This window comes from Gavialis gangeticus, unplaced genomic scaffold, assembly GCF_001723915.1.
Source record: "Gavialis gangeticus isolate Ggan-Ray unplaced genomic scaffold, GavGan_comp1, whole genome shotgun sequence".
Classification (NCBI taxonomy): domain Eukaryota; kingdom Metazoa; phylum Chordata; order Crocodylia; family Gavialidae; genus Gavialis; species Gavialis gangeticus.
In genome coordinates this window covers 10362864-10386155 of record NW_017729022.1, presented here as the reverse complement: position 1 = coordinate 10386155, position 23292 = coordinate 10362864, and the positions used below count along the sequence as shown (strand labels likewise).

Sequence of the window (23292 nt, the reverse complement as noted above, 5' to 3'; positions counted from 1 at the left end):
ATAATGTAACTGGGAAATGGTGGTTTTATGGTGTGACACTCAGCAATAAGCTGTGATTTTTTAGGCAAATCCTGCCTTTACATGTGAGTTCTGGTGCACAACAAGGAAAGCAGCTTCTGGGCATGACAGCATACAGGAATATCTTGTAGTAAAGAAGACCTAGGGAAAGCTAGAACCAGGAGATCTGAAGGGCCCTTACCCTGCTAAAAGTAGACGGTTATAGGCATGGAGGTAATATCAGCCTCAAGCATATATAGAACTACTAGCCAATTGCCCAGCAAGAATGGGACGGAGAGGGGGAACAGGGATAGGTGGGGACAGAGCGCTGCCACCCCCCGCCTGTGCTGCCGCCACTCTGCCTCCAGCCCTGTGCACCTCCCCGCTGTCCCGTCTGGCTTCGTGCACGCCCCCCACCACCCGCTGCTCCACCTTCTGGTGCTGCCGCCTCTGAGGCATGGGGGAGGAGGGGAAGCTTGCATGCAGCGGCTGCAGCCACCACCCAGAACTGCTGCTGCTGCACGTCTGGCCATGCACAACCTCTCCCCACTCCAACTCCCCTCCCTCCCTCATGGCTGTGTCCCCACCTCCCCTTCCCCTTCCCTCTCCCTCCTTCCCGTCCCTGCCAGGTTTTCTCAGGGTTCAGCAGTGGCATCAAGGCCGAAGCGGGGAGGCAAGGCCAGCACTGCATCACCAGCACCCCACACTGCTGCATCCTAGGAGCGGGGTGGGGAGAAGCTTGCCCCCACCATCCAGGGAGCAGGGCCAGGGGGGGTCAGGGGCTCCCCTGCTCCATCGCTGTCATCATGGCAGCATTCTGCCACGCCATGCCTCTGCCACCTATCTGGAATGCACTCTGATTGGTTGTTTCAGACAACCAATCAAAGTGTGAATAAAACGTTACGGACAAATGGACAGACAGACTAAGGCTTTTATAATATTAGAATTCTTCCTTCACAGCAATCTTCTCAATTACATCCCTTTGCCCCATAAGATATCTGCAGAGTGGATCACTTGTTTATAACTTTGTGGAAAAGAGTATGTAGCAAGCTAAAAATAGATTGAGTACTAAAGTCATCTTTTAGGTTTTTTGCATGTCCTAAAACAAAACTGGCCAACTTGTGGCACAAGCACAAGCAACATGGGCAGCCTCTGTGTGTGACAGTCAGCAGATCAGGGAGGAGACAGGCATCACAGTGGCAGATAGGGCAGGCAACTTAAACCAAAGCAGCAGAGCAGCAAATCAGGCCAGGAGAACACAAACAGGAGCAGAATCCAGAGAAGCAGATCAAATTAGAGAGCACAAGGCTAGGAGGACAAAGCAAAACAACAGATCAGGCAGGGAAGGGGATCAAGTGACAGTTGGGAAAGGTGTGGGGCTAATTTGTGGCATGCCTGTCAGAAAGGTTGGCCCCCACTGTTCAAAACACCAAAACTGTACAGAAGAACACATACAGAATTCTTGCCACACTAAGCTCTGGTTGTCAACTAAGCCATTAACTACAAGTAATGGGAAAGACAATTTATTTTTATTAAAAATGCAGATGTATACAACTTAAAAACTTGTTAATCCCTACTACAAACAGTTTAAACCTATCTTGAATATGCACATGATTTTCTGAGAGTCTCTGCAAATGCACATATTGATTATAGGCCAACAAAAAGGACAGCTTCAAGAACTCCCTTGAGTGAGATGGGCAACACAGAATAGTAACTCTGAAAAAATCATGGCACCAATGATGCCATGATTACTGTTTCAAATGGTCCTTTCAGATGCTTGGATCTAATCTGGCATGGGCACAGCAGAAAAGGAAAAGATCAGCCAGACTTGTATTTTTGAAAAGCAAATAGTACAATATTCCTGTTTCCATAGAACTATACATTATAAATGAGATACAGTATTTTAACCATTTAGCAAAAGAATTATTTTATTCTAGAACTTGAGTACAGATGCATAATTATTTTCCACTTCCAAGTTTTCAATCATAAGGCAAAATATAAAAGCAAGTCAGTGAATACAACTATAATAAAATAGCATATTGGTATAACTGCTAAAGCTGTAATGGGACAAGGCAGCAGGGGTAGACATTTTATTCCTATACCAATATTACCTAGAGACCTAACTGAGAATGGACCCACACACACTGTATAGCTATGATTTTTTTTTTAAGAACATATTTTATTTAGAAAGTAAGGGACAGGACTGAAAAAAACAGGCCTGTTGTGGTTAAATATCATGGACTGTAGAGCTCAGGAAGAAAAATTTGATTCCTTCTACATGCCCCAGGGAGTTCAGGGGCCAGAATGCTCCCCTATGTACCTTTTATGGTACTGCAGCAAAACTATTTGTTGCACATCAAATGTTCATACCCCTGCACTGTTTACAACGCTTTTACATTGAAGTCCTATCACTACAGGTTTTTTTTACGACTGTAATTTCATTTTGAGCTTAATTTGGGCAGCGCACAGCCCCTCCATTGATAAGAGAGAGAGAAAAAGATGCCATACCAAGAACACAGAACAAAGATAAATGAATTTACCAGAAAAAGTAAAGGAATAAAATGATATGTTATCTCCTTCCCTCTCTCCACCCAGAGCAGGAAAATGAAAGTCATTTTTGCAATGTCTGTGTTTTCTCCCAGAGGGCCGCAAGGCAAGGATTTCCTCATGGTGGAAATGGGTTCAACCAATATTTCCTTACCTGTCATGATTTAAATAAACTCACAGGAGAAATGGAGGACACTCATAGGCAATGAATAGTTTCCTTTCTACAGGCACCAACAGGAACCATCTTATATGACTCCTACAATTAAGGTATCAAGGTCCATCTTTGTCTCACCCAGTTGGAAACTTTCCCTCTAATTTCATTATTCTAGTGTTTAGGAATATAATTTCCACCTGGTCATAGGAAAGGAAGTCAGACTGCTACTACTACACACGCTGAACCTAATTCTTTAGTTACTCCATCACATGATAAATATTTACACTAATCTAAGATGATGCTTTTTCCCCATTTAGCATGGGAGAAAAAAACCCTTGTCTTAGATTCTAGTATGGGCCAGAACCAAAGCAGCTACAAATCTAGGGGGGGGTGGGGGGGGGTGGGGTGGGGAGGCAACAGAAGGGAACAAGAAATAGGGTAGAGAAGGCAGAGGGGTGGAGTAAATGTGGCAGGTGGGCAGGCAAGGGTCGGGATAAGGAGCATGAGGCAGGCTGCCTGACCTCTAGCCAAAGATTTCCCTGCCACTGCTTTCTCTGTGGCAGTGGTGGGCAGATGAACTTAAGAGGATCGTCCAATAACTAGAGTCTAGACAAGGAAAATTAAAACAAATTTACAGTTCTCTGTGTCTGGAATCTAATAATTCATGGGTCATCTTAAATTTAACTAAATTTGGATTCAGATAAATTTGGTATTCATATTATGGGTCCTAGTGTTGGTTTTCTATTTGAATTACAACTTAGATATATAACACTCTGAATATCTAAGCAGTCAATCCAGCTTCAACTGGATATTTACCCTTTGGTTGCTATTTTAACCTATATATAAAGTTTTTCAGTCAAGGATAAAATCCTTCAACTACTGCTTAAAGAGACTTCAAACTTCTGGAGCTCCTCCTATTATCATAGGGCCCGGGTTGAGCTCCTTGCCCACAAGGTCAGGGTTTTCAGAAGAGTTTTAAGTTAACACGTAGTTAAGACTGAAGGCATCCCTTTCTAGACTCAAAGGCCACATCCAAATGAGCAAGCACGTGCCTGTTGCAGTCTCTCAAAGCAGCTTGAGAGGCTGAGAGAGGCATACTAGGAACAAAAAAAAGTTCCCTGCGCTGCATATTTGCAGCGCAGACTCTAATTTTGATACTAGGAAATAAATTTAAAAAAAACACCCTGGGAAAAAGCAGCACAGGGCATGCACCTGAAGTATGCCTGGAGGGAACCAGAGGCTGGGGCTGCCAGAGAGAGGAGCATGTGGCCAGAGCATCTCTATGTCGGCCACATGCCCCTGCTGCTCCAACATGCTGCCTCAGTGTGCTGGGGCTAATAGGAGTGGTGCAGTGCTGCAGCAGTGGCTTGGACCCAGGCTCTCTCTCTGGTAAGTAGGGACGTGAGAGTGAGGGGGACTGTGGGGGTGGAGGGGAGTGCTCGGGGGGGATAGATCCCTCGCCTGCCTCCCCACATGGTGCACAGTCTCCTGCAGCAGTGGCAGTAGCCGTTGGGGCACTCATGGCCTGCTGCCACCTGAGACATGGGGGATGTACGTGGCACGGGCCTGGCCCGGTGGCATGCATGCACTCTTGGAAAGAACGAGACTATCTCTTGCTGTCACCTGGGCTCCTGGCACTGCTCACACGAGTTGTGTGCCCTCAAGCTAGGCTAGATCCTGCCTCCATGGAGCCAGCCCAGACTGACAGTGCACAGGGCACACGGAGGCAGGACCTGGTCCAGCACGAGGGTGCGTGGCCCTTGCATGCGGTGCCAGGAGCCCAGGTGATAGCAAGGGCCAGCCCAGTCATGGTTGATGGTGCATGCCAGTGGACCTGGCCCACTGTGTGCTATGTGCAGCCCCTGTGTCTCAGGCAGCAATGGGCCATCAGCACTCAAACGGCCACTGCTGCTACGGAGGTGAGGCTGTGCACCATGCAGGAGGACAGGCGGGAAACCCACCCCTCCCAAGCAGTCCCTCAAACCCCACACAGTCCCCCCCATCTCCAGGTTCCTACTTACCAGGGATAGAGCCTGGGCCCAATCCACTGCTGCCAGCCTTGCCCCACTTCTGCTTCCTCCGGCGTACTGAGGCAGCATACTGGAGCAGCAGAGGTATGCAGCAGGCACAGAGATGCTGTGGTTGTGTCACCCTCACAAACCACCCCAAAATCCCCCACAAACTCCATCCCCCCAAACCATCCCCACGCTCCCTGAAGCCCCTTAACAAGACACCCCATGAGCCTTACCCCCAGAAACCTCAGACCCACCCACAAACCCTCTCAAATACCTCCACAAACCCCACACCTGTTCCTCCACAAACTCCACATCTGCCCCACCCCACCCCAAATTTCACACCCTGCATGTCCAGCCACCAGATGGGATGGGACACCACCTACTCGTGAGAGCTGTGGCTACAGGGGCAACTGCTGCACTGCAGCCCTGCCCCGTCCCTATACTGGTGCTAGGACATGCAGCCCCAGCCTGTGGGGGCTCCTGGCCTCAGGAACCACTTGGATATTCAGGGGTCAAAAAAAAATTCCAGGGAAAAAAAGAATGGAGCAGCACATGTTCGGGCAGCATGCAATGCTGAAAAGTGGAACCAGGCCACCAGGAGCCACACTGTGACTGCTGGCCAGGCTCTGCCCAGTAGGATCACTGCAGCTGCAGCCCCACAAGGCCCCCAGGATCCCATGTAAGGCTACTGGGACCAACACAGTGCTGGCCCCAGACTTCCCTACTGCCCCCAGCATAACTTGCTGCGTGCCAAAGCATTCGTGGCACAGGCATTCCCCAGGGACAGTAGTGGCAGCACAAAGTACACTGCTGCTATTTGTCCCCGGGGAACCAAATGTCCATGCATGTCTGGATGTGCCCATGGATTCCTATTTGAAATCTCTGGGTTTATCGTGTGAATCATTTGTAGGTGTTAATTTTGCATGGCATCCTGCATCACCCTTACAAGAATCGTACAGCATCCTAGTTAAGAATCACTGACTTATGTACTTAAATAAGGCCCAGAGTTTCAGGAGAGCTGAGGTCAAAAAGCACCTAAAAATTCACCTCTTCTTTTGGTCCCTAAAAAGGAGAAGAACTGCTTTGAAATTTAACCATCAAGTGGTTAGATTAGGATCTGCCTCATGGTTTGTGTTTAAGTTAATAAAATTTGCGAAGCACTTTGCCATGAAACTGTATTATATAAAACATCGTTACATTGCTGACCGATGAATGAAAGGATTCCAGTTATTGTGAATTAAGTTTTAATGTTCTTCTCTAGCAAATCATCTGTATGTCCCCAAAGTCCTAGGATATCAAACTGACCACCGTTACTTCAGCTAGACAGCTACTTATAAACGTGTTTTCTCATTTTGTGGTAGTCTTCCATCCATCTTTGTATTTCACTGCCATTAGCACAGCAGCTTTGAGTAGTTAGTACATGTCAGTATAAAGTTGTCACATGAAGTAAAAAATACAAAAATAAAAAACTGTTTGTACAAGTAGTATAAAGAACTCTGACACAACAGTTTTGACCACCGTTTTTCCATTGTCTTAAAAAAGGACCTGACTTTAAGAGAATTCAGGACGACAAAACCTGGGAGCTGATGAAAAAGTGATTAATTCCTGCTCATCTTCTCTCTTCCATTGTAAAGTGCTCAAAATAAGGAATATAAAATAGTTGTTGCTGGGGAGAGAAGGAAAGAATGAATGCCTTTGGTAAGGCAGAACTTAGATGGAAATGTCTGTTTTTAAATTTAACAGTGGGGAGATTTCCAGTTTTCTGTCAGATTACGTTGATGTGTTCTACTAACTATAGTACCAGTTTATTGGTACTTAAGGAAGACAGCTTGCTGCCTGTAACGGTTTTATCTTTTCCTGAGTGTTCCACCAGGTAAGATGCCCCAAGTGCACATGTGCTCTAGGAGACTAAGAGGTATTTGTTCTGATTCAATTAGTATTAATTGGAGAAGGCAAGAACATAGCTTTCAAACCAAGGATAGAAAGATACTTTCAAGAACTAGATGAAGACTCTATAAGCTTTCATGAGCCTGTATTAATAAAACAGCTTACAGATTCTACGTCAGAAAGCAGATGAATAAATATTGTAGAGTGAAGCTGTAATGAAGTCTGTAAGTAACAAACATTTTTTTTTTAAAGGAGAGGAACCCAGGGCATTAGCCTCTTACCCATTTTTCATAATTATTGAAGAATCTTGTTTCTAAGCTCACAAAATCTCAAAAATACACAAAAATGTGACTACAATCTGAAGACTGTCTCTATAAAATGATATTATGTGCTTCTAGATTTGTTGCTATCCAATTAATCTAAACTGAACTCTGTTCAATTCTGTTTATGAGTGGTTTAACACAGCCCCACCTCACTCTCCCACAGCAGTCCCCAGACAATACTATTAACAGGAGTAAATAGTATCTTTTTTGCTGGAGGAACTGAACTGTTGAGTAAGAATATGATATTTATACAATGACTTTTCTGACCCTAGCTACACTTAAAGTATTCACAGATTTCTTTCTTCATGAACTTGAACATTTGCAATTACACAGAATCATTTTGAACTGGTACTTTACTTCTACCAAGACATGTTCAATCAATCTATAAGGATATTTGTTAGTCTCAACAGACAATTTCCTCCCAACTTCAGTAGGAAATACATAACAAGCATCATTAAGTTACTGCAAACATTTCACCATACTGTGCCAACGAATGTGGAAGACAGTAAAATGCCTATTCTCAAAACTTTATTTTTTTAATGTTTGGTAAATTTGTCCTCATTGGCAAAGAAATACTCCGCTTAAATATCCTCATTATTTTAATAATTGTCCATATACCTTCTGTTAGTATACTCATTGTCTCTTTGTTTATATGCATTAGTTTTGTGATCGGTACCTTCTCTCTCCCTTCACATCTTCTTTTACAGGCTTTGTGTTTCATTTCTTATATGAATATAGCATAGTTTTACAATTATTATCTGCTAGTATATTATGACCTGGGTCCAAAACTGACCTAGGCTCATAAGAGTGCCACCTGCTACTTGAGTATCGTTTCCTAAAACTTAGACACCACAACTTTCTGAAAAATATGGTTTTCATAGCATGATTCTCAGTCAGTTACTGGCCAGGCTGAGATGTGTTTGGTTTGCACCACAAAGCAAAAATTGGGCCACTGACTTGGTAGTAGGTATCACTTCTCTGACTAGTCTTATTTATGGTAGAATACTATCCCCACTATTGGTCCAATATATATATTTGAAACCCTACAGTCAAAATTTATGTACACTGCCTTTAGTTATTTCATCTTCCATCTAAGTATTAGATATAGAAATCTTTAGTAAATTAGTGCAGGATGAATTATACTCCATTTTCCAACAACAGCTCTTAGGTAAGCTGATAGTTTTCAAATTTTCCCAACAACTTACATTAGATTTCTTTACTAAAATTCTAGACTGTTTCTTGATGCTTTCAAATACACAATAATAACTATTACTCCTGATGGTTCTCTAATTGCCTGGGGGATCTATGTTAGCAATCCAAAGTTATTTGATTGACTACCTTTCTATTCAAACGGTCCTTATTATAATCACTTAAATATTTCAATGCACTCTTTTGGAAATCCCAAATGAAGGGATTTAATATTCTAAATCTCAGTGAACTTTAATTGGAGTTTGGCAACCACCTCCATTATGTGCCTGTGAAATTCCAGTCAGAAACTCTTACCAATTTTTAAAACTGTTTTCCTATGTTTATTTCGTTGTTAAGAAATCAATTCTAGTGTTTTAAACAATTATTTGTATTTCAACAACAATCATTATTGTCACTAGAATAGCATCTTACTGAATCATTGAATTTTAATAGGCATGATATGCTTGGAACCCATTTTTTATGCAGACAAACAAATAACTACATATACAATTTATTATTTCTTTCTATTATTTTATTTAGTTACTATTGACCACAGCATTGTCTAATTCAATTATGAAATTGTCCCTATACAACTTTTCCTTCTAACTGTTCTCTTCCACATATCACTGTCGTTGCTATATTCTGCAAATTATTTATTTTGGGTGCTTTCTTTGATGCAAGATGAAAAAAAATCATTAAATTTTTTATGGCAAAAGAGGAACAAAATTCAGAGAGTACTACAGTGCCAACAGACAACCAAATGTGCTTTTCTTTACTACGACTGTCCCAGCCTTGTATTCCTATGTTGCTGCTGTTCATCCAACAGGATTCACCCTTCAGATCACACTCCCAAAAGTGTGTTCCCACTCAGTGCTATTAATTGGCTAGTGAAGATTCTTATATCATGTTTACTTTTTTTGAATGCCAGTCTTCTCTATTTTATCTTTTAAAAGATCCTCACCTCACTGCATAGTTGCACCTACAGCCAGGGGGCAAGTGAGTACTATTAACAGTGCTATGTGACTCAGCATTCAGGAGGCCTTCAAGATATAAGCAACACCTTTCCTTCCCAGAAGCTATGTGATGATAAAGAGACATATTCTAAACGCTGCCTGTATCATTTAGGACAACACCCAAAAACAGTTTAAAATGGTAAGAGAGAAATTATTATGATATAGGATTTTACACTAATATATGCATTCCCTTACAGTGTGCTTCAAAAAGATCATTGCTCTGTATATTTTGCAGGGCGGGATATTAAACTCCCTATTAAGCAATATCAAGTATTTCCTCCCAACACTGAAATAGTAATAGTTAAGTAAGTAAAACATATTTTTCCAAGTAATTAATAGTCAAACAGCCTGTTCTTTAAGGCAGGGGCCCATACGTGTTTATGAAGAACATGGCACAGTGAAACCTGAATCCTGTCTGCAGCCCTCAAGTGTTACTGCAACATAAATATTAAATAACAGTGTAAATGTAGAGAAAAAGAATGATAACATCTAGAATTTCTGTTATTATCTACAGTACCAACTGGCAGTAACTTCTCAAAAATTCCAATCACATAGAACATGGCTTTCAGATTTATTAAATAAGCTGTCCTGCTCTTCCAATACTTGCATTTTATGAAAAAATGTCCAAGTAAAAATATGAACAGATCTTTTCAAGTATGTATTGAATGTACTTTACATTGAATGTAGGGAGCTTGCATTTCAGTTTGGTTCATATCTTCCAAAACACAAAAGTTCATACCTAAAGATATATGAAAATACTTAAGAATGATATACAGATGCATATATAAAACATCTATTTTACTAGAAAACTGGGTTTAATAATAACAACTAAAACCAGTTTTATATTTCTTTTTCTTTTATATGTGTATACTGGACCACTACAGCAGCTTTTTACAAACCATAAACATCTCTTAATTACTGGTAGTCACATATGCAAATGTAATGCATATACTGCATATGCTTTTAAATTTTCTATTTCTTGTCAACAACATGCATTTCCAGCAAATGGAGTCACTATAAATACCTCAGAGCATCAAACAGACAGACTATTTTGAAGGACAATATGGGCAGATTTGTTTCTTCACTATAGAACTGCCCAGACTTTTCATGAAGATTTAATAGTTTGATCATCTCAGTCATTTATAGGGCAGCCTAGGAATAGATTCTGAGATCTCACTTCCTAAATATACTTTTATCTTACAATTATTTATAAATGTAGAAATAAATATAGAAACATAGGAATAAAAGAAAATTAAACTCCACTGTCATTATCCTGCTAGGACCTCTAATGAAATAGATCATTTTATTTTACTGTACTGCCCTCCACACAATGCAGTCATCTATGGCAGGTAAGACTTGATCAGAAATATACACTCATATACATTCCAATATGCAAAAGTCTAACAACATATATTCACAAGAATCTTTAATTACTCATTTAAAAATACAGCAAGATATAACCAGCAATGGCCATTTAAGAAATCTGACTCTGCATTCCAGCACAGATATCTGAGTCAGTGTAACCACTCTGCATCACCATAATCCTGCCTCAGCATATTCTGGGTTCTGCAATAAGACCTACAGATAAAAAACATTTAGTTTACCTTAGATGATGAATTCCATCCTGCCCTTTGGTTCATAATAACTATTCCAACTTTATATTTCTGAAAAATACAAGGATGGTTGCACAAATAAACTTCACAGATCCTCTCCTGCGGCAGAAACAAATTAAAAAAAAAGACTTCAAGCTGTGACCTCAGAGCAGAGCACAGCCGTTAGCATCCCTCAGCCAACCTTCTGTAGAAAACAGGTTAGACAGCAGGAAAACTGGCTCTGTACATGGCTGCAATGCTTTCGAATCAAGCATTCTGTGCTGTAAGCTCAGGGATTTATATCTTCTTAAATAGGCCGTCCTACTCAATGCTGCTTGTGTGCATGAAAATATGAAGCATTTCACTGCAGTCACTTTATACAAAAAACTATTCCAGTCATCTTTACAGTCTCTGCCACTTCGCTCTGAGACTAAAGAATGAGCACAGCATGCATAATTCATGCATTAAAATCTTCTGTGCACTTCCTGTAGCCACTGTTACATCCAGTAATGGGATATTGATCTGTTCATCACTAAAACAATTGGGGCTAGGCAATTGGTTTACTGCAACATAAATATTCCAGCCAAAATCAGATGCAATCTTAGGCTTTCCACCTCTGCAGCACTCATGCATAACACTAACATACATAGCACGACATTTACATACTGCAGGGTTTAATCTGAGCTCTGCATTTCTCTGTCCTTCCAAAAATGCTGCATCATCTGTTCTTTTTATTTCAACTGTATATTTTCTGAAGTATGAGTCTTTAAATAGTATAAGAGCTAGATATGATTTTCCCTCAACTTCACAGCACAGAGAATAACTAAGTGTACAGAAATGATACAACAGTAAAGTTTTTCATTGCTTTCTGTACTATATTTGTATTAACTTGCTCATATTTGAGGATTAAAAGCTTTGAGATTTTTTATTAAATATATCATGTTAACCCTATATAAAGCAGTACCCACAAATAATTTTGTTTAGCATAGTTACAATTGTAGTTCATATAATATCCGATTAAAAGAATATAATCCACAGTATCAAGGTATGTAACCTTTATCAAAGATCTGACTATTCCAAAATCTTTCCAGCATACTCCCTCCCTTTTTCATCTGAGTTACCTCAACAAAAAGTTCCCAGCAACAGTTTACTAGCTCTTTCTTTCTCTGGCAAACATGCATCCACCTCAGCCACTTAAGTCTGCCATATATGCCTCTCAAATAAAATCTTCTTGGTACAAAGGAGAGGTCCTGGCTCACTAACGGAACTTTAGGGCCAGGGACAGAAGTGACACAAACTGGTTTAAGTGATCAGAAACTGGTTTAAACCTGTAACAGAACAGAAGCTTAGTGCAAATAAACCAGTTTCAAAATGGCTGAAACTGGTTTACAATAAACCTGGTTGAATGTAGTATCTGACTTAACTGATTTGGGTCAAACTAGTTTATGAAACTTCTGTTCCAAACCATTTCCTGATTCAAGTTAAATCAGAGTCCTTCAGCATCCCAACATGCTCGGCAGCCCTGGGCTGGGCTGTCCGCTTCAGAGAGCAGGGCTGACCCCACCCCTCTGCTCCCTAGCTGGAGCCGTGAGGGCTGGCTGATGGGGGAGACAAACCCAACTGGGGATGCAGCCCAGTCTACGGTGGGGGGGGACCACCCCTGCCCCCAGGAAAACCCAGGCTGGGGTCTGGGGCCAGAGAGAGGAGTTAAATTCCTCTTCCCCTGAGCATAGAGCTAGCTGCCCTGCCCTGCTAAACTTACTGCTGGCTGCAACTGTGGACTACAAATCCCAGAGGCATCTGGAAGCAGGAAGAAGAAGTCATGAGCAACTCTGCAGAATCCTGCTGTTGTAATTCTGGACCACAAATTCCAGAGACCTCAGAGGCAGCAGGGAGAGGAAGTGAACACACAGCCAGAGACCCCTGCTCTAGTGCCCCCTCCCCCCAAATGTCTGTTCACTTCTGTTTCAGTTTAATCTGTGCATTTTAAACTAACCTGCAAACACTGAATCAATTCAGCCTTAGGCTTTTTGACTGTCTGTACCTAGCCAAGAAGTGAAAGGTGGAGACTGGGAAAAGAGACTGCAGGAAAAGATTAGAATCATCACTGAGGTGAGAGACTGTTAAATGTCCCTGCATTACCCACGTGCTACATAGCATGTAGAGTAAGTGAATCAAGCCACTAGAGCCAGAATTTCATTTGGGGCCTGATCCTAAGCCTATGGAAGTCCATACAAGTGTTTCACTTGTGTTTGGATGAGTTATTGCCACGCAGAATAAATCCCCTTTCTGGTATCAGAGGTATCGACAGATAGCTTCAGGAGCTTAGTTAAAGCCACAGCAATGGTTTATTTGTGGAGAGATGGAGATAGAGAACAGTTATAAATCTTCATAGCACTGCAGCTTGAACTACCACCTTTCACACATTCATGTAAAACTGAACACACCATGAGGAAGTTTGGCCAAATTCTCTCACAGCAGTATAAAGTCAGAGTATCTCCAGTGAATTTGATGAAGTTGCATTGGTGTAAATGAGCAGAATTTAGGATGATACCTGTAACCCAAATGGAGACAGACATGGAAAGCAGAAATTGTGTGTGACATCTAAAGGGATTAATGTAATCCATTTAACAAAGCAAAAGCTTTTCCACACAAAAAATATGCCAATCCCATTTAGTTCAGTGAGGTTGCAAAGGTGCAACTAAAAGCAGACCTGTTTTATAAATGTTTCTAGTATATCCGTTATCAACAGCTAGGAGGACAACACAGTCAAGTATGTATTCTTGATAAACTAAGAAATCTAGTTCCTTGTGTAAAGTTCTAAATTGACTTTGACAGTTTATATGATTGAATATCATCACAACAGGCTTAAGTTGGATCTATAATAGCCTATGAGTTTCACAAATTTAATCTGATAAACCAAGTCAGAACTCCTGGGAAGGAGCCTTCCTTAGATGAGTTACATATCTTGGGTATCACAACCTCCATTTGCTCATTATTATTCTTCCTATTAAGGCCAATGTAATTTGGATTTTTTGAACGCGAAGGAAAGGGTTTCATATAAGCCACATCTACAAGAAGTTACAGAGTATTTGTCATCAAAATAATAGTAACTACCAACAGTTACTATACCTTGGATTACCAAAATATTTGCCTAGCATAGAAGAGGAGACTGTCAGCAAATATTTACCATTTTTCTTCCATTGTATTTCCTCTGACTGTGACAGATTCCATGGGGCCTTTCAGCGATTTTATAAAAGATTGTACCTGATTTTATAAAATAGATTAAATAGACAGACTCAACTCCAGGGCAAAAGTATTTAAGATCATTCTCTTCTAAAATTCAACTTTGATCAACCAATTATACAGATAAGAGGTAAACAAAAGACACCCCCCCTCATTCTATGTAGGACCATTTAGCACTTTGTAAAAACAAAGCAAACATTAATGGAAAAACTTTGAACTATCTTGGATTATTAGGTTCCACCCCATCTCCATTTGGTTCTACTTAATAATCCAAGATGGATTCTGTGACAAGAGCGGATCCCTATCTGAACAGAAGTTTGTATATTAGTTTTGTGATCAATTGCAATGCAACAAGGGAGAGTCACAATCCTGTTTTAGTATCATAAATCACTGAGTAATCCTTTTGTCCCAATAGAAACTTGTCAGTAGTTCTGCCCAATATTAAGGAATTGGAGCAGACTATCAAAGAGGTAATTTGATGGACTCCTAAAAATGCATAAGACTTGATAGAAGCTATTGGAATAAAGGTGTCCAAATCTTTCATCCACAAAGCACTTTGTTAGAAGAAGTAGACAGAAGAGAGATATATTGGTGGTTCTGTTATCTCTCACAAGTCCTGAGGTTTTTACTATCAGGATGGGTTGGGACTAGAATTTGAGTAAACTAAAGCTTTGTGAAGTATACTGGCATTACTGAACCCAAGTAGAAGTGACCATTATGAATATGTCTTATTTGTGGTATAGCAGCATCTCAAGGCCTCAGAGACATTCCACACTCTGCACTAGAATGACAGATTTTTTTTTTTTATTCCATGGACTGGATTAAACCCCCTCCCTTCCACCTTCACCTCAGGGGGCCACACTGGCTGGCATCTGGGCATGCCCCCACCCCTGCCGCTGGATCAGCAAAGGGTGGAGAGGACCGATGGGACAGGGGACAGAGGGGAGAATTGAACCTGCTGCCTCCCCTGTTCACTTAAGGCTGCTGCTGGGGCTGGCCATGCCCCCCACACCCTGGCTGATGCCAACTTGATCCATCTGAGCCCACAGTAGAGGCAGCACCTGTTCATTGCTGGACGAAGTGGTCCACTGGTCTTTGCTTGTTTCTTACTACTAGATATGATGGTTGCTGACTTTGACTTGTGGAGAGGGTGGGCATGCTAGAGCAGCTCACTGCTGTGGTTGTCTGTTCATGTCAGAGAATGCCTAATGGTGTACCTCCCTACCTGCTACGACCACCTTGCATAGTCTGCCTGGGATGCCATAAGGGGCATGATCAATATTTTCTGTAGCTTAACTGTCAGCCAGTAAATCGCAAAAGCTGAAGACAGATGGCTGCTGCACTGCTGAAAATGGTTCCTGGGATCAGCAGGCTGATAAACCTTACTGATGTACAGAAGGGAATGAAAGTTATTAAAAGGGAGAGAGTTACAAAGTGCCCAGCTTCTGACACAAGCCAGACCAGTTTCTTTACAGGTACATCATGCTTCCAGAATTGCAGGCTATGGAATTCTTTGAGATAAAACTAGCTAATAATTCAATTAGGTCTTCAAGCAGCACACAAAATGCCTGACAAGTGCTGCTCTACCCTGGCCAGGCAGACCCTGGCAGGGGCCCCAGGAGAGAGGAGAGGGAGGGAAAAATAAATCCCCTCCCTGCCTGCTTTGCCTTAGAGGGCCATGCCAGGCTGGCACCTGGCCATGCTCCTACCCCTGCTGCTGCACCAACGAGTTGGGGGGGGTGGAGTCCTGACATGGGCTGCTCCACCCCAGCCAGGCAGACCCCAGCTTGGGTCCATGCCAAGTTTCACAGAGAATAGAGAGGGTAATTAAAGACCCCATCTCCATTTGCTTCACGCTGCTGCTGGGATTGGCCACGAGGGTGGGGGTGGGAAATGCTTGGCAGGGGCTGCTTCACCCCCTAGGCACACCCTGGTTGGGGACCATGCAAGCCAAGGTAGGGGTTTAAACCCCTCCCCAATCATACTCAGCCTGCTGGGGCCTGGCTACACCCCCTTCCCCTCCCCCCAGCACACCTTCCCTGCAGCCGAGGGCTCACTCTAGCACCCCCAGTTTCTGGCCTGAACCACTGCAGGCATATGCCTGCATTTCCAGTATCAAAAGCGACTTTCTATTCACTTGCAAATCGGTTCAATCTACACAGGTTAAACTAACCTGCAAAGATTGATCAAATCAGGCTCCAGCTTTTTGAATGTCTATACTTAGCCCATAAGCTCAAAGAACCACCACACAATTATTTTGCCCCTACAGGGACTGTGAATATGGAGTAGTTGTAAATCACTCAAAATGGCATCCTACATTCAGTAACTAAAAACCCACAAAGAGCCAGAGGGTACTGAGAACAATAAGCAGCAACAAAGACTATATCCATGATTACAGACAAGCACTTCCCACTAAAGAAGGGACTTAAAAAACCATTAAACCCTTGAGACCTAGCTCATGGTTTATTTTTAAACTGGAAAATTCAGCTCTCAAACCATAGTTCCATCTTATTTTAGCACTTGCAGTGATTTTAAGGGGCTGGTACTTCAACAATACAACTCAGTAGATAGCAACATAACTGAAGGTATATCCACTTAAAAGGCTATCCATAATACTCATGAAAAAATCATTTTAGTTTCCTGTTACTCTGATTCTATCACTCTCCTCTTCCTTTTGCCAGTTCTCCTTCATGCCTGCTGCCCTGGTATGTGAAGATCTACAGTAGTTTGACCTCCTTGTGTTCAATGAAAAGATTTTCTACATCTCTGCTCTTATCTGGTCCCAATTTCCAAACATCACACAGTATCTTTAGCGTCTCCCATGTTACATACCTTCTTTATGATGACTATGGATTTAGCTCACTCTTTCCTTCCTCTACATACAGCCTGCTGGTTTTTATCCATCGGACTAAGAACTAGTCTCACTGGCTGAGTAAAGCAAAACCTTATGCTCATCTCAGCAGTACAGTAAAAGCTGTGTTAACTGGCATTTCACTAACCAGAATACTTTATTAACCAGAATTTAATAGGTTAATAAAGTATTCCCAGCAGGGGTGGCCATGCTTCGGGTAAGTGGCGGGACTGGCCCTGCACATGGCACTGTGGCATACCATTTTCAGCAGTGAGGTGCAGAAGCAGAGAGCAGAGCCCAGCCCACAGCTGCAGTCTGTATTTGTCCCATGCACAGATAAAAGAAAAGTAGATTGAAAGAAACTTACCTTCCTGTTGGGCCAGCTGTGATCCTGGCTGTGCAGGGTATAACCCAGATAACCAGAATTTTTAGATAACAAGCAATCCCCACCCCGTCTTACCTCACTCATGCCAGGTAAGAAAGCTTTTACTGTACTTCTTTCTTCATCTACAGAAACCTTTGAATTACAAACCCAATGAATTCCAAAAAGTCAGGCTACCATTGAGATGATGTTGTTGTTGATGGTCTAGGAAACGTGCAACAGGCAAGAATTTTTGTGGCTGATGTATGTTATTTCACAAACAGCATGGCTGGGATAGAAACAGGCAAGATTTAAGGTATCACAGTCCCTCCCTCAGACCTCTGATACAGCTCTGGATACTGTATTACCCAAAAGCTTGCCTATGTCTATCCAAACCATGCAGTTGGTTCAACAAAAGATATTACCCATAAAAATTGTGGCCTCTAGGAAAAAGTCGGGGAACATTCTGGGCATCACTAACCCAAGATATGGGTGAAAATTGGAAAATAAAAAAACCCTTCTTTCTACTTGTACAAGCAAGAGGATAATCAGGCCAACAGAGCACCTGGCACCCTGTGGTGCCACCTATACATATCACAGGCAGCAGTTTGCTTTGCCCCTGTATCATTTTCAAAGTGCCAGAAATGTTTCTACCACAAGTACGGTCTCTATGCCAAGCAGTTTTCAGTTGGAGTGGCTTAGGCCTAGACAGCATATGGGAGTCTGTGTTCAGGGGTACAATAGTGTGTATACATGCCTGATGTACATTTACCGGAACTGCTATACTCCCAACTCAGCCAAGGACAAAGGCCATGTGGGGACAGAGGAAGTGCTTCAAGGACACTCCCAAGGTGAACATTAAGAAGTGTGGCATTGACATCACAAATTGGGAAGAAGTAGCCTGAGACAGGGCTACATGTAAGAGGAAGTATGCCTTAATTTGAGGAAAAGGGTCTTGCCCTGGAGGCAGAAAAACAACAGAAATGGAAGGAAAGGAAATGAGATAAATCAGCAGTCTGACCCTCCCTTTAACTACCTGTGGCATCTGCCAGAAAGCCTGCAGCTCTAGGATCAGCCTTCTTAGCTATCAATGGACTCATATATAACCCTTTATTTGACCTGTGGTAATGATCATCCTGGATTGTGAGGGATCGCTGATGACAAGATTTGGGAGAAATGAGCCCAGGAGCAGGGAAGAGAAATATAAAGGACAACTGGGAGGTCATATGATACACAGGAAGAGCAAGAGGCTTTCCATACAAAAAAAAAAGATTTGGACATGGAGGACGGTGGAAAGAGACCACGTTCTATGAGCAGTTCTAAGGGAAGTAATTAGTATAGGAGCCAGGAGGAGCGCAAGATGGAGACAGGAATGGAGCTGGATAGGTTTTTGCAGGCAGATAAGAAACCTGGCCTTGATAGGGGCAGCAAGGGAAGAGCGGTGCAAAGATACAAAATGAGTAACATAAATGGAACAGTTGGGGTGGAATGTAAGTTAAGCACACAACCCCTTGGTTGAGCTGAGGAGGAGCAAGCAGAAAAGCAGGGAGGCCAGAGAGATGACAACTGTGAGATGACTGACACCAGCAATAAGGTTTTAGTGGGAGTAAGTAGTGGACAGCTTGGGCATAGATAGGGAGGAATAAGAAATAACTTAGATCTTGCAAAATTAGATGACAGAAAGATCAGGGAAAGTAGGAGGGATTCAGAATGGCAGGAACTTAGTGTACAGAGTTCTATTGCCCATTTCTCCTATTACCATTAAGGTAGAAAAGGAATTCCTCAGGGCTATAAAACACCTTGAATTCTTCAGGTGCAGGCTACTCTAGAAAAGTTTCTGCCCTTCCCCCTTACCTTTGACAAATGGCTCAGCTGGCATTTTTAGCAATCACAAAACTCTTGCTTAAAGGGTGGGGTGGCAAATCTCAGATCAGTTCCAATGTTTCAGAGAATATTTTTCCCTTATTTATTTTGGGGGAATTGGATTTTCCACTGCATGGCAAAGAGGAAAAACTGGCCCATTGGTGCAGCAGGCACCCCTTATTGCTGCCTATACTTATCCAGGCAGAAGCTTAATACAGGGATCTCATTGGGTGAAATAGTTCATTTACCAAAGCAAAGAAGAATGTGACTGATCTTCTAGCTTAAAGTACAGTGACCGAAGAAATTGTTTTCTGTTCACCCACTGATCTACATGTCTGGAGTGCTGTGCATTGTTTGTCTATTAGACTGTAATCTCAGAATAGGCACACTGCCTACTGTATGCACTGTGCAGTATAGATGATAATTATCATCCTCATTTGACAGATGGAGAAAATAATTCATGCTGAGTGTAAGTGCTTCTCTCAAACCCACATGCAACAACATAACAGCAAAGCTGACTGCAATTCCTGGCTTCAAAATACAGCTAGATTTTAACAGATCATGCACTCCCCTCTGCCTGTAAGCATAAACTTGATGCCTATCTAACAAGTACTCACCCACCAAATTCCTGATCTGAAATTCCAGGTATATTAATAAACTAGTACACAACCTGAAAGGTGTAAATGACAAACGTGTCTTGTTTGCTAATTCCTCCACTGGCTCTGTTCTGTGCACTGTACATGCATACACACAGCATTTTGGGAATAAAATTGGGAATGAAGGAAAGGTCAGTATGCTCTGTTATATGCAGTATGGGATTGACTGACATTTAGCTGCATGTGGATGGCAGGGAAATGTAGGTAGGAGGCTAATATTTGATGTTTAGCATCATGGCAGACGCTCTTAAGTCAGCATTACCCAGTATTTTCAAATACAGGTCAGATCAGATCTGGAGCTTGTCAGTAAAGGAGTGAAGTGATATACAGAAGCCTTTCCGTTTTTTTCATAATACCAACAAGCGGAGCTGGCAGTGAGAATAAGCTTCATGTGCAGCTCACATCCAACGTGGAACCCTCACACATCATCATCAAGTTTGGCTTTTGACTTTATCATCTCCACTTCCTCACCCATTTTCACAATTCTCTATGCGAACAGATGCTCAACCACATAAGACATATCCTCCTGCCTGACTGTCATAAATATAGAAACTCAAAAACTGCTCATTTTGGTATTGGAACAACCACATTTTGTAATGTGATAAGCAAACCTGATATTTTAGTTGTCCTTGGAAATATTTTTCCAGCCTTCTGCAAAGATTAGCTCATTCTCTGTTGTATCATTTCCCAAGTTCCAAAAGCTCTAAAATTTTGCCTCTCAGATTAATTTATTAAAGACCTACTTTAAAAATCATTAACAGAAGGGATAATATAGCACCAAAAAGATTTAAACACATACCTAGTGTTATGGGGAAAAATATGGTATTTGAAGGGAAGGAAGAAAAAAGTCTCATCTGTCAGAACACACTGTGAAATCAATTAAATCTGTACTGCACTGCAATTTTAGCCCTTTAAAAAAAAGGAATAGCAATTACTTAAATGGGAAGTCAAAAATATATTCCATCTTTCAACTTACATTTTCTAAATGATGTATGTGTGATAGGCCCCCTCTACATGGTATATCTATTGCACAATTTCCTTGTTAATTGTACAAAACATTTAGACTGACTACGTATGCAAATTAACTGTCCTGCCTTTAAAAAGGTCCAAGCAACTAAAAAGTTATTGTTTGAAAATGTGTACTGACTTTCAGCTGGTTTCTACCCAGCTTTAATTTGCTTGTGTAGGCAGTCTGCTTCTAGGAGACGGCAGCTGCTGCAATCTCCTAGCCATTGTGATCTCTAAGCTGTGGGGCACACCATGCACCCCATGGTTGGGAACTGCAGCAGCATCCCATGGCTACCAGGGCTCAGAGGTCCACATCTGATGGGGCCCTCAGTCCCAGCTGTCTATGGGGAGGAGCTAGGACTGAGAGTCCTCCCACCTGATGGTGCTCTTGGTCCCAGCTGCCCATGGGGCGCAGCTGGGACTGAGCATTGGGCAACTGATGAGACTCTCCTTGGCTGCCCATGGGGTGCAACCAGGACCAAGAGTCCTTCACCTGAGGGGCTCTCAGTCCCAGCTGTGCCATACACTTGTCCCAGCTATATGTAGCCCCTGTGGCTGGGAGCTTCCTCAGGAAAGGAGTCGCCCAGCTGTGGGAGTCTGCTTGTTGCTGATGCAGGGGAACCCCAGGATCAGTTCCCCCTACACTGGCAATAAGATTGGATCTACACAATTGGATCTAATGTGTGATCCACATAGTTGTGCTTCCTGCCATGCACATGTGGCATTGGGTCATGCATTAGATCCAATCTTGCCTTTACTGCACATGTAGAGGGGGCCAAGAGGTCAAATGGTCTTTAGAGAAAAATAAAACCTAGTGATACTGGTCACAAACCCATCTGTACTGCCGACTGCACTGCCACTTGCCCCAAGAAACAGAACAAGATTGCAATGAGATATAGCTCCTTTATCCAAGCAACCTTCAGTTCCACTGCTCTTGCATTGGACCCCAAAGCTGCAGTAAGGGATATCTGCTAGTCCCAAGTGGTCCCCACTTTAGGGTTATAGGTCCTCCTCTCTGTGGAGAAGGTCTGCATGGAACATCACCTGCCTAGAAGTCACTCCTTCTATAGGCAACCAGTAAGGAGACAAACAGCAAAAGGTTGCATTACACAGGATGAAAGAATTATACAAACAAAACAGACCATAGGTTTAGAGCCAGAAAATGAACCAAGTATAGAGTCTTATGCTCTCATCTAACTAGCTAGGCTAGGCTCTAAAAAGAGCTAGCTAGGCTCTAAAAGGAGGGTAAGCCAGCCCCACAATTACCATTATTCTAATGTTCATGAGTCTCCAGAATCCTCCTGAAAGTTTGGGTGTTGCCTGAGGTACCTGGAGTCCCACCGGCTTGACGGGTCAATACTTCTAGGTGCCTTTGCTATTATAGAACTGATTGCCTCCATCATTGGTGGACAGTGCTTAGGCATGCCCATCTCACCAGTGTCCCCTTGTCTGCTACTGTCAATAGGAACTTTTCTGGCCCTAGAAGACAATGGCAAGGGATAATTAGCAGTTCTCCCCACTCCCTGAGTTCCCTAAATCATATCCAAAACCATAGAGATACATACAGCCAGCATAACATAACACATATAATGATAACAATAACATAAATGGATACAGTACAACATGGGTTTTCCAAGAAGACTGCACATGCCATATCAGTACAAGAAAACACAAGAAAACAATTATGATATGCTGCAAACCCCAAAACATAACAATGTTAATGACAACACTACATAAGCTGTTTTAAAAGGCATTACTTTTTATTTTATTAAAAGGCACATTTAATAAAAGAATGCATAGAGTGTTTTTAGATTTCGTGACACTGGGAAGGAGCTGACGCATAGGCCCCAACAGCTGCATGTTCAGCTATCAGGTAAAATCCATTGGAATGATAAGCAAACCAAACTTATAAAAATAATCAGAAAGGACAAATGCCAGCGAGTCTATACAAAAAAAAATATTTTTTAGAGAGAAAGAAATCTCTTCACTAAAAACATAATTTATAATTGAGACCAAAACGCATTAGTTTCAAGGATGAAGGAGCATGAGATTGGGTCCTAGCCATAACTTGGTATAAATGAATAGTAAGTATGTAAATAGCCAGTGAAGAATAACTGGAATAACCAGTCATTAGGGTCTGGAGGAATTATATATATTTTTAATATGAATTATATAATTATTTTACTGAGAAAAAAAATCCAAAAAAGGAGAAAAAACTGAAAAATAAATGTAAATATAATTAATCCAACCTACAAATTATTTTTGTACATATATTTATGTGTACAAACATTTTCAAATAAAACAAAAATTAAAAGCCACTCAGGACTTCTGGATAGCTAAGGATATAAACATAATAAATAAAAAATAAAAACACTAGTATGTGCATATATGCATGTGCAAATTAATCTCTCTCACTGCTTAGTTATCTTCTACTAGAACAGGGGGTGGCTAAGTCTAAATTCTAGTTGACTTTTTAAAGATGCATCTGAAATAGAATACACCAAGCTATGAATATTATGGTCTAATGAATTAAAATTAACTTTCAGTGGGCAAAGAGCGCTGCATTTCAATTTGTTGAGCAAAATTTTGAG

General features: G+C 41.8%; 1 protein-coding gene across 4 annotated transcripts in view; it reads right to left on the bottom strand.

Annotated features, from left to right (window-relative positions):
* Nucleotides 1–23292, bottom strand: part of CNTN1 (contactin 1) — a 615999-nt gene that overhangs the window by 355298 nt on the left and 237409 nt on the right. For 3 of the 4 annotated variants that reach the window (XM_019514585.1, XM_019514588.1, XM_019514584.1), the window contains exon 3: nt 10729–10788. The exons of the other annotated variant lie outside the window; for it this stretch is intronic. The gene's annotated coding sequence lies outside the window, so the exon portion shown is untranslated. The remainder of the gene's footprint in view (nt 1–10728; nt 10789–23292) is intronic. 4 annotated transcript variants of the gene reach the window in all.